The sequence below is a fragment of the Petaurus breviceps genome, unplaced genomic scaffold (assembly GCF_028583685.1).
Source record: "Petaurus breviceps papuanus isolate PSGF00001 unplaced genomic scaffold, PetGlider_PUasm1.0 90743, whole genome shotgun sequence".
Taxonomy (NCBI): domain Eukaryota; kingdom Metazoa; phylum Chordata; class Mammalia; order Diprotodontia; family Petauridae; genus Petaurus; species Petaurus breviceps.
Window position 1 is genome coordinate 11,177,882 of NW_027187332.1, and position 11,923 is coordinate 11,189,804.

Consider the following 11,923-nt stretch of genomic DNA (forward strand, 5'->3'; position numbering starts at 1 on the left):
GTTTTTCTTGAGTATCTTTGTACTCTCCCTATTCCCCTGCTTGCCTAATAGACTTAGATATCCTACACAGACTACACTTTAGGAGTCTCTCTACTCAAATTATTGATTTTTATGTGGGAAAATACTTTAAAGAATATCAGTCATTTTCTTTTGGCCAAATAGAAAAACAAATCACTCATACTCTGGAAAGGAACCCAGAATGTTGTTGGATTTTTTAAAAGCCCTAATCTTCCAAGAAGAGTTTCATATCAATGAATTTCTAAGATGCCTCTGGCCAGAGAAAAAGTAATTATGAACAATCCAGAAAATGTAGACATTTCATTTATACCTTTTGTTTTTCCCTCATATTAGTAAAGTTGCTGATCTACAGTCCCTGATTTCCCAGTCATGAAAAGATGTCTCAGCATACAGTGATTAGGTTATATCTATGACACCATATAAGGAGGAAGAGATAAGTCAAATTTTATTAAGGAGTGTCGCATTCAGTCAATGGTCAATGATTATAATTAATGTGAACTGTTATCCTAATAAAGAGAAGTGCTGAGCCTCTTTGTATAATGACTTGAAAGGACATTGAGCGACCTCTGACAAACAGCTGAAGAAGACTCAGTTAACAACAAAATCCATTGAAGTAAAATAATTGTTTCCAATATATGGAATTGTCTATAAATAGAGCACATTTCCCCCAACATCTACACTTAATTAGAATGCCACATATGCACGTGTGTATATATATGTGTGTATATATGCATATATACATGTAAATGTATATGCATATCTGTGCTATACATTATACATTACAACTATATTACCATTTCTGAAAATATTTTTGGAGCTCTTCCTTTGAGATTGCCTTTGGATTCTATGGTACATTCTAAAGCAACACACTCCTATAGAAGGGCGATCAATTCTGGTTTGTGGGGGAAAGATCAGACTCCCTATAGAGTATGGATTCAACAGATGCAACTGTTATCTCTCAGACAGGTTAAATGTTGGAATAAGAAGCAAAGGAGGGTATTGTCAGCAAATTGAAATTAAGTGCAGTTGATAAAGGCAACTTGAGATAGTACTAAGTGTCTGTTAGAGATTCCAAATACCTGGAATAGGGAGTAATAATAGGTTAGGTTCTGGGGAAAATTTGAGAAGAGTTTATAATTGATGGAAATATCAGGGAACTACCAGAAAATATTCTTAAGACCCTATCAGACACAAGGGAAGAGGAATTTCACAAAGCCCCCTCTTTTATTATTCTCTTTAAAATTTTGATATTGATCAAGAATATGTCAATGAGGAACTAAAACAAATTAATGCAGTTGGCATATATGACTATATGTATGTACATGCATATATACATACACATAGTTGTTCTTTGGAACAATATAGATTACATTAATTTTCAGTTTTCAATTGGCATTTATGGCTTTGTGATGACACAGACACATTCTGTTCATCTTGCCAGAATGACTTCACAGTGTTTGTACAAGGATTGTTCTGTTCATTTTTAATACCTTTTTTTACTTCCAACCTATCCAAAAAATACTAATCTGTGTGAGGTAATTTTATAATGACAAATAACACCAGAATATCTTCAGAGAGCAAAAAGATTTCACATGTTCCAACAACAGCCCACCTACTTAAAATAATATTCACTGATAATAACATATAAAGGCAGACAATTTCTTAGAGATGGTTATAATAGCATTTGTCTATTTACCCCAAAACCAGTGGCCAATAACTTAATTTAGCCCTAAGTGATTTTTTAAAAATCTAAACAGCTTAATAAATTCCTCATAAATATGTAAAGCAAAATATTAAGTTGTCTCTCTTAAATGGGAATGTCTTTCACATGCTAATATCATCAATCCAGAGTATCCAGAAATATGTCAGAGACCAAGTGACAGGATGGTTATTAACTTTAAAACAGATGAAAATGAATACTTTGTTTATGTCTTATGCAAAAACTTTCATTCTCACCCCCAAAGTTAACGTTTCAATACTGTAAGCAATGGCTTTGCTGTGAGCAATATTAAAATTCTCAAACATATATCTATCCTTTAAAAAAATCACAACTATAAAAAATCAACAAAAAAAATAAAGAAAACAACTTGTATTACTCATGGCAATGAGGCAGTTTTTTCTTGTGTCTATTGACCTTGGGGGAGTCAAAAGTTCTGTGATTATTGTCAACAGATCCCAAATAGAAATTGGCAAGCAAAGAACATTATGTATGGACCAGGGCATACAAATCTCCTAAAAAGACATTTCATGACCTGTCTTTTTGACAGAGGGTAATCTGGTTTAAGAAATATCATTAGCAGTGTTCTCTACTCTCCCAAAAGACAAAAGATATTAACAAATAACAAGCATTAAACAAAATGCTCTGATTTTCTAACATTCTATATAATGATCTTTGAGATAAATTATTCAATTATTTTCATAATGAAATTTTCTTATATATTGTATTGTTTCATTTAATGCATTATTTCATTTATGGGAATCACTCAAGGTTAAAGTTAAAAGAAAAACAAATGCTTCACATGCAACATAGGCTTCCTAGTATTTTCAGTGAAATTCACTAAAACAGGCAAAGATGTTTGTACTTATTTTAGGTCATAAGCAATGATAACCAAAAAGTTGTGAAGATTGATTAAAACCACAAAAAAATAAATGTTTAAGACTGCTAGCAATGTCTATGGTGTGGGTAATATCAAGTTTTACTTTCAGTACTGCATATTGTATGTCCATCATTGCTAATAAAAGTATGGAGAAAACACAACTCTCCGGAGTGGAACTTTGCTTTTTTTTGGCTGTAGATAAATTGCTTTTTGGAATTAAATGTTGACTCTGAATTACTTCTCTTATGTTCACTAGTTCATGGATAACTAACTCAATCCTGCATTCACAATTATTTCATGGGATCTTTAGTTAATACATGGGGTATCAAATTAAGTACCTTGGTTTAGAAACAACAACAAGAAAACTTTCTAAATTTCAAAGAAAATGAATATTTGTGGGAGACTTTGCTATAGCAGACACTACTGTATGGAGGAAAGAGCCCAGAAGTAGTAGTTAAGATATCTGAGCCTCTGATTCCTTATCTGTTAAATAAGAGTATTGGATCAAATGTTCTCAAAGATTCTTTATAGCTGTAAGATTTTACGTTGAACATTTCTATCATGAGTACAGTTTCCTAGAATCCAGAAGCCTACATTTGTTCCACTTTGAGATAATCATTGGGAACCTACAATGACTCACACGTGATTAATAAAAAGTGTAAGAATTCTTTTAAGACTAAATGGATTATCTTCACTTGGGTCATTCTGTTTAAACAGCGTTCAAATATATCTCTTTTACTTGACCTCCAAGAATAAAGAACTACATTTAGAGGGTAGAAATAACAGGGAAGCAGAATTTTTTTTCCAGTATAAGAAAACAATAAAAACTTCTATGAATTAGAACCATACAGAAGATTTACCTTGAAATCATTTTGCATATGTCTTTATCTGTATATTTTGTCTCCCACAATAAAGTGCAAACTCATTAAAGGAAGAAATTATTTCATTTCTGTCTTTGTATACCAAATACCTCACACAGTATCTGACATAAAGTAAAATAAAAATGGTTAATAAGGAGTTGATAGCCTTTTTCCCCCTAGTGCTGCGAGACCTGCAGGTCTGTGCCAAGGATGTGGGTCTTAATCTGCAGGATGGGGTTTGCTAAAGTTGTCAAGAATAAGGCCTACTTCAAGAGGTACCAAGTGAAATTCTGGAGAAGGTGAGGGAAAAACCGATTATTATGCATGGAAACACTTAGTAATCCAAGATAAAAACAAGTGTAACATAGTCCACATCACTAAGAGATATCATCTGCCAGATTGCTTATGCCCATATAGAAGGGGATATGGTTGTCTGTGCAGCTTATACCCATGAGTAACTGAAGTGTGGTGTGAAGGTTGGCCTTACAAATTATGCTGCCACTTACTGCAGGCCTGCTGCTGCCCCACAGGGTTCTTAACAGATTTGGCATGGACAAGATCTGGGAAGGTTAGGTGGAAGTAACTGGAGATGAATATAATGTGGAAAGCACTGGTAGTCATCCTGGTGCTTTTACATGCTACCTGGATGCAGTTCTTGCCACAATTTCCACAGGAAACAGTCTTTGGGGTCCATAAGGGAGCTGTGGATGGTGGTCTTTCTGTTCCTCACAGTACCAAACACTTCCCTGGATATGATTCAGAAAGCAAATAATTCAATGCTGATGTCCATCATAATTACATCATGGGTCAAAATGTTGCAAATTATATGCATCATCTCATGGAAGAAGATGAAGATGCTTATAAAAAGGAATTTTTACAGTACATAAAGAACAATGTAACTCCTGACATGATGGAAGAAATGTACAAGAAAGCTCGTGCTGGTATATGGGAGAATTCAGGGTATGAAAATAAACCCAAGAGAAGTTAGAAAAGATGCGTGCCCCCAAAATGTCTCCCAGAAGAAAGATCGGGTTGCTCAGAAGAAAATTACTTTCTTCAGAGCCCAGGAGTAGGCATCTGATAGTTAAAACATCAAAAATCTGCAATTTTCTATGAAGATTTTCAGATTAGGACAATAAACTTATTGAACATCAAAAAAATAAGGAAGGAATTGATAGCTAAGATAATATGCGAGCTTCTAAAATCCTTTGATTTGTTCAGTTCTCTAGGTCCAGATATATTTTTGGGCATGGAAAGATGATCAAAGGTAATTGTTGAGCCATACTCAAAAATCTTTGAAAGATCAGGGCAAACAGGAAAGTACCACAAGATTGGTGATGGATGAATATCATTTGTATATAAAAAGAGAAAGCATATCTACAAATTACAGGCCAATAACCTTGAACTTGATTCTCAACATAATTTGATCATGTGTCATTAAAGGGAAAGTTTGTGAACATTTAGAAAAAAAAAGTTGATGATCCCAAAAGAGCTAACACAATTTCATTAAAAACAAGTCATGCTAGACATTTCCTCTTTTGATAGTTACTATGTTGATAGAAGAGATAGATGCAATATTCCTCTATTTCAGAAAAGGTTTTAACCAAGTATTTCATGCTATTCTTTTTTGAAAATAAACAGGTCAGACAAACAGGAGAGTGAGATGGATTTGGAATTGGTTGAATGCCCAGATTAAAAGGTCACCTTGAAAGGGGTCTCCCATAAAATACCTCAGAAATCTGTTTCATTTCTGTTCTTTAACAATTTAATCAGTAACTTGAATAGATGACATACATGCCATCTATCTATATCAAGTTTATAAATGACACAAAGTTGATGTTGGATGAGAAAGTTTGAGTCCAAAAATAAATCATAAAAGTCTCGAATATTCTACTAAATTACATAAGAGAAAATCTAATAGGAATAAATATCATCATACACTTGGTTTCAAAAATTCACTTCACAGATAAAAGGCATGTTTAGACAATAGTTATTCTGAAAAAGATCTGTATGTTTTAGGACTATACCACAACATACATCAGTAATAGGATATGGCCGCTAAGAAAACTGATACAAATTTATGATTCATTAAGAGAAGAGGGAGGTGATTAGTCCTGCGGTACTCTTCATTAACCAAACAATATATACAGTATTATTTTAAGTTCATGGTGTCACAGGGGCATCTAGGTGTCGCAGTGAATAGAGTACTAAACTTGGAATCATGAAGACTCATCTTCCTGAGTTCAAATCTAACCTCTTACTAGCTATGTGACCCTGGGCAAGTCACTTAACCCTGTTTGATCAGTTCCTCATCTGTTAAATGAGCTGGAGAAGGAAATGAGAAACCACTCTAGCATCTTTACCAAGAAAACCCCAAATGGAGTCATGAAGAGTTGGACACAACTGAAAAAGTCACATTTTAGGAAGTGCATTGATAAACTGGGGAATATCCAGAGAAAGACAAGCAGGATAGTGAGGGACTTTGAAATCATGCCATATGAACACTGTAGACCCTGCTTAAATGACAAAGAAAAGTTACTTGAGCTCTCAGTGTGCTAGGCCTGGGTTTTTTAGACTTTTTCCCCTAGGGATCCCTTCATTGTTTCCTAAACTGTCTAGGCAACTCTCTTAAGATTATAATTTCAGAGAGAGTGACAGCTTACATTGGTAGACAGATGTTTCCTCCTATGGATATTCTCTATTATAATTAGATCACAAGTCCAATCCTTATCAATATCCTGCCATACATAGATATATAACAAACTTGGGAAGGGATAGCAGAGGTGACTTAGTTGAGAAACTATGCCTTCCCCCTTGGACAGTTTGACAGAAACAGGAATTTAAGGCATAACATTAAGAAAATACTAATATTGTTTTCATTGATGCCCCTAATATCTTCCAGCCATTTTGAAAAGGAGAATTTTCACTCAGTAGTGAAAATATTGTCACTACTGAGATTTTGTTATATTTTAAAAACATCATGGAGTAGAGGAGTGTAATGGTAACGGGAATCTGAAGGTCTTCCCTGCCCCTTACTAGGCCAAATATAATCACATGGAGCCTGTGGTAGGAGGAGTTTGCTGAAGGATGGAGCTGAGATGAAAGGAAGTTGGGAGTCACAGCAGTTAGTATGGTGGGAGAGAGAGGATGCAGGCAAAGAGATAGCTAGGCTTGCCAATGTTTGTTTGTGGGAAGGTTTTGGAAGGTTTTACCCTCTACAGTGTTATTGTGTAAAGATTTCTTTGTTGCTATGATGGATTCAGTTTTCTGGTGTTGGGATTTGGCTTTCTAGTGTCTGAATAAATGTTTTTCTTCTGTCTTCTACATGAAGAGTTCATTATATTTTGCAATTCAGAACTTAACTGTCAGTATTGTGAACATTGTCTATAAGGAGAATGGTGCTACAAGAAGAGAATCAACTGTGAGGCCAGGAAGAACTGGGTTCCAACATGATAATGACCAAGGACAGTCACACTACGGGGAATGGACCAGATGTCTTTGATAGTTATTACTTGTTAGGCCTCGGAAAAGCCATGTAACTCCTGTGGGCCATATTTTATTTCAAGAAGGTCCTATGGACAAAAATAATGATCCACAGGTTTACAAAGAGTCAGATATGACTGAAAAACAGTAATAGCATAGCAGCAAGTAATTAGAAATTCTTATCATTAAAAAGAGGACAGAATGGCAAATTGTTCCTAAATTTGGCATAGAACTTGGAATGAAGACTTAATCTTGCCTCTAGTTCTTGGGGGGAGTTGAGGATTGGATTACAGAGAGGGAGAACAGTGATTACATTTAATCTACCCAGACAAAAACTGATGGGAAAATGCACAAAAGAATTATATTTGCTCCTACTTTTGTTTGTTTTCTTTTCCTGGGGAAAATGAATACTCCAATATAGTCTTCTCTGATCCTATGCCAACGGTCCAGAATATCACCTTGGAAGAGCTGGGCTCTCTGAGAAGAGCTGTTGCACCTGGGAGGGTAATCAAATTCCATTTTATTTGCAAAAATGCTCATAAATTACTCACCTTTTTGGTTCTGTATCTGCATCTTTAAGGTGGTTATTAAGAATTATATCTTCAAGATTCTAAACAAATTCTACAGCTATAGAACCCACAAAATGACAGAGAAAAACAAATCTACAGCTCAAGACAACCAGGAAGATGAAGAAGAAGGGTCTATCACACCATGCTGGATGAGGGGCATAGTCCGTCATGGGTCGCACCAGCACAGAGTAGCCGAAATAGGCCTCAGGGGACTGAATCACTGGCAACTGTGGTGGTTTCCTCCACTTCTCAACCCACAAACTGCCAAGGACAACACAGAAGTTCAGTGGGAAAATTCTGTCAGAGCTGAGAGAGGAACAAGGTCCAGCCCTTGCCCCAGGGCACCAGAGGTGGTGGCTGAGGCAGCAGCAGCAGCAGCCACTGCTTCCAGAGCTCTGGGCCCACAGATGGTGTGGGGATAGAGCAGCTGACCAGAGGAGGATTGCAGGGATCTCTTTGTTGGTTCTGAGGCAGGGTTTACTTGCTTTGCCCTGCTTAGATCTGGGTTACAGTCCTGAGTGACAATCCTGGGGAGAGGAGGAGCGCTGATGAGGCAGAACTTGTGGTTGCAGTGGAAAGGGAATCCTCTTCACAATTCCAAGGCAGAAAAGGGTGCTTGTGGTCACTCACGGACCAAAAGCAAGTCATGAGAGGAGTAAACGCCTCTCCTTTGAGCATACCACCTTGGAAGAGCTGAAAATGTACAGGTCCCTAGAAGTATCTCTGAAAACAGTTGCACAAAACTCCTGAAGCTTGGGACAGTACACCCATCCCCATCCCCATCCCCATCCCCCACAGAAAACAGAATCCTACCTTGACAAAGAGTTAGAAAGTCAAGTATGTCACTGAGAAAATGAGCAAACAGTGTAAGCAAAGTCAAACTATAGAATGTTACTTTAATGACAAAGAAGATCAAAACATACAGCCAGAAGAAAACAACAAAGTCAAAACTCCCACATCAAAAGCCTCCAAGAAAAATATGAATTGACTGCAGGCCATGGAAGAGCTCTAAAAGGATTTTGAAAATCAAGTAAGAGAAGTAGAGGAAAAATTGGCAAGAGAAATGGGAGTGATACAAGAAAATCATGAAAAAAGAATCAACAGCTTGCTAAAGGAGACCCAAAAAATACTGAAGAAAAGAACACCTTTAAAAATAGACAATAGTCAATGAGGAGAATGCCTTAAAAAGCAAAATTGACCAAATGGAAAAGAAGGTCCAAAATCTCACTGAAGAAAATAATTCCTTAAAAATTAGAAGGGAGCAAATAGAAACTAAAGACTTTATGAGAAATCAAGAAATTATGAAACAGAACTAAAAGAAAGAAAAAATAAAAGAAAATGTGAAATATATCATTAGAAAAACTATTGACCTGGAAAATAGATCCAGGAGAGATAATGTATTAATCATTAGACTACCTGAAAGCAATGATCAAAAAAAGAGTCCAGACATCATCTTTCAAGAAATTATCTAGGAAAACTGCCTTGATGTTCTAGAACCAGAAGGTAAAATAGAAATTGAAAGAATCCAACCAATTGCCTGTTAAAAGAGATCCCAAAAGGAAAACTCCTAGGAATATTATAGCCAAACTCCAGAGTTCCCAGGTCAAGGAGAAAATATTGCAAGCAGCCAGAAACAATTTCAGTGTTGTAGAAACACAATCAGGATAGCACAAGATCTAGCAGCTTCTACATTAGGGGATTGAAGGTCTTGGAATATGATATTAAGGAGGTCAAAGGAGCTAGGATTAAAACCAAGAATCACCTACCCAGCAAAACTGAGTTTAATACTTCAGGGGTGAAAATGGATATTCAATGAAATAAAGGACTTTTGAGCATTCTTGATGAAAAGACTAGAGCTGAATAGAAAAATTTGACATTAAAATACAAGAATCAAGAGATGTATGAAAAGGTAAACAGAAAAGAGAAATCATAAGGGACTTATTAAAGTTGAACAGTTTACATTCGTAAATGGAAAGATGATATTTGTAACTCATGAGAACTTTCTCAGTATTAAGGTTGTTGGAGGGAATAGATAGAAAGATAGATAGATAGATAGATAGATAGATAGATAGATAGATAGATAGATAGATAGATAGATAGATAGATAGATAGAGGACACAGGGTGAGCTGAATATAAAGGGGTAATATTGAAAAAATAAAATTAAGAGGTGAGAGAGTATAATATCAGGAGGATAAAGGGAAGAATAGAATAGAGTAAATGATCTCACATAAAAGAGGCAGGAAAAATGTTTTATAATGGGAGGGAAGAGGGGGGAGGTGAAAGGGAATGAGTGAACCTTACTCTCATCAGATTTAGTTTAAGAAGGAAATAACATACACACTCAACTGGGTATTTTAGCCTACACTAAAGCAGGGGGGGGGAATGGCAGGGGGAAGATAGAAGGGAGGATAGATTAGGGGAGTGGGCAGTCAGAAGCAAATGCTTTTAAAAAAAGGGTCAAAGGAGAAAATAGAATAAATGGGGGGCAGGATAGGATGGGGGAAATATAGTAAGTCTTGCAACATGACTATTATGAAAATGTTTTGTAAAACTATACATATATAACCTATATTGAATTGCTTGCTTTCTCAATAAGGGTGGGTGGGGAGGTTAGAAGAGAGAGAATGTGGAACTCAAAGTTTTAAAAACCAATGTGAAAAATTGTTTTTAAATTCAAATGGGAAATAAAATATATAGGCAGTAGGGTATAGAAATTTATCTTGCTCAACAAAAATGTGATGGAAAAGGGGATGGGAGGGAGGGGTAATAGAAGAGAGGGCAGATTTGGGAGAAGGGATAATCAGAATGCATGCTATCTTGGGGTGGGGGGGGAGCAGAGAGATGTGGAGAAAATTTGAAATTCAGAATCTTGTGGAAATGAATGCTGAAAACTAAAACTAAATAAATAAAATTTAAAAAAAGAATTATATCTTCAATTTAAAGACCCCAGTTTAAAAAGATTGACATGTGTATATATAGCTAGAAATTTCCCCCAAAATTTCTCAAGTCTTTGGACTATCTCTCTGTCCCTTTTTCTGTGTGTCTCTAAGTCCCCTTGACTCTTTCCTTATGTCCATTTCATTGAATGAGATATATGCATCATTTTCTAAACTAGTCACCTAGTTAAAAGTTCCTGGAATTGCTAACTGGGGAAAAAAGTTAATTGAGCTTCCAGATCTCTTCCAAAGTGATGTTAATGACAATCTTGCAATGAGGTAGATGGATATAATGATTTCCATTCCCTAGAGGGAAGAATATAATAAAGTAAAAACTAACAGGTATCCCATACTCTAAGAACCCCTCATGTAAATGGTTTCCCATAGTTTATCCAGGGGTTTGCTATAAATGCTTAACAACAGGCTCTCTGGGAAGAAGAAAAAAATGTGTGCATGAAACATTTTTGTTTATTTTGTGGTTAGTTCTACTTTTTGGAGGCAATTGGGGTTAAGTAACTTGCCTAGGTCACATAGCCAGTAAGTGTCTGAGGCTCTTGAAACATTTTCAGGTTTAATCTGCATTATAAAGATTTTTCTCCACCCCTTTCTAAGTCTTCTAGACCATCAACAAAACAATAAATCAAACCCTGATGTATAGTGTTTGCCAGTTTCTAAGGTGTAAATGCTTATGCTGAAAATTTAATAGTCTCCCCAGTTGGTACTAGGGAACTCTAGCACATCACTGATTTTATACATAGCATACGATGAATATTTCCTACATTTAGCTTGGGCAGGGTCAGAGGGACTGGGTGGTACATTAGACTAGGTGACAACCCCAATTTTTTTTTAAGCAATCGGGGTTAAGTAACTTGCTCAAGGTTACTTTACACGGCCAGGTGTTTCTGAGTGGGTGCAAAGGTGCTAAGCCTCTGAGCCCGGGATTCGATCTCCAGGTCATTCCAACACTGGAGCCAGTGCTCTTACTTGCTGTGCTACCTGGCCGCCCCTGACAACCCCAATTCTTAACACTCAGCCTCCTACCTGACAATGATTCTCATCTCAGACTCTAAGACAAAACATATACTTCCTCATAAATATAAAGGTGCAATCAATCTCATACCTCAGCTTATTAAATAAGCGGAAGAAAACTTTTTTTCCTATAGGCAAAGATTACAGATCCTTTAGCTTAAATAGTGTGACTGGCGAACCCATTTACTAACAGTGTAAGAAACAATACAAAGGCATTTACAGTTTCAAGAATCTAGCTGTGAGAAGGCTCACAGAATGGTCCTCTAATTGCAATGGCTCAGTCCTCAGTGCAACAATTTCAAAATCTATTAAGAATTCTCTTTAGGCTATCCTCCTCCACAGGATGAGGCAGACTGAGTTTTCTCAGGAAAGGTCTCTTTATATCCCTCTCCTTGACAATGAACTCACTCAGTGTCAGAAAGTTCTCTTA

At 36.3% G+C, this 11,923-nt stretch overlaps 1 pseudogene; it reads left to right on the forward strand.

Annotated features, from left to right (window-relative positions):
* The first annotated feature begins 3,706 nt into the window (after nucleotides 1-3,706).
* Nucleotides 3,707-4,563, forward strand: LOC138145656 (large ribosomal subunit protein uL18-like; annotated as a pseudogene).
* Nucleotides 4,564-11,923: the final 7,360 nt, after the last annotated feature.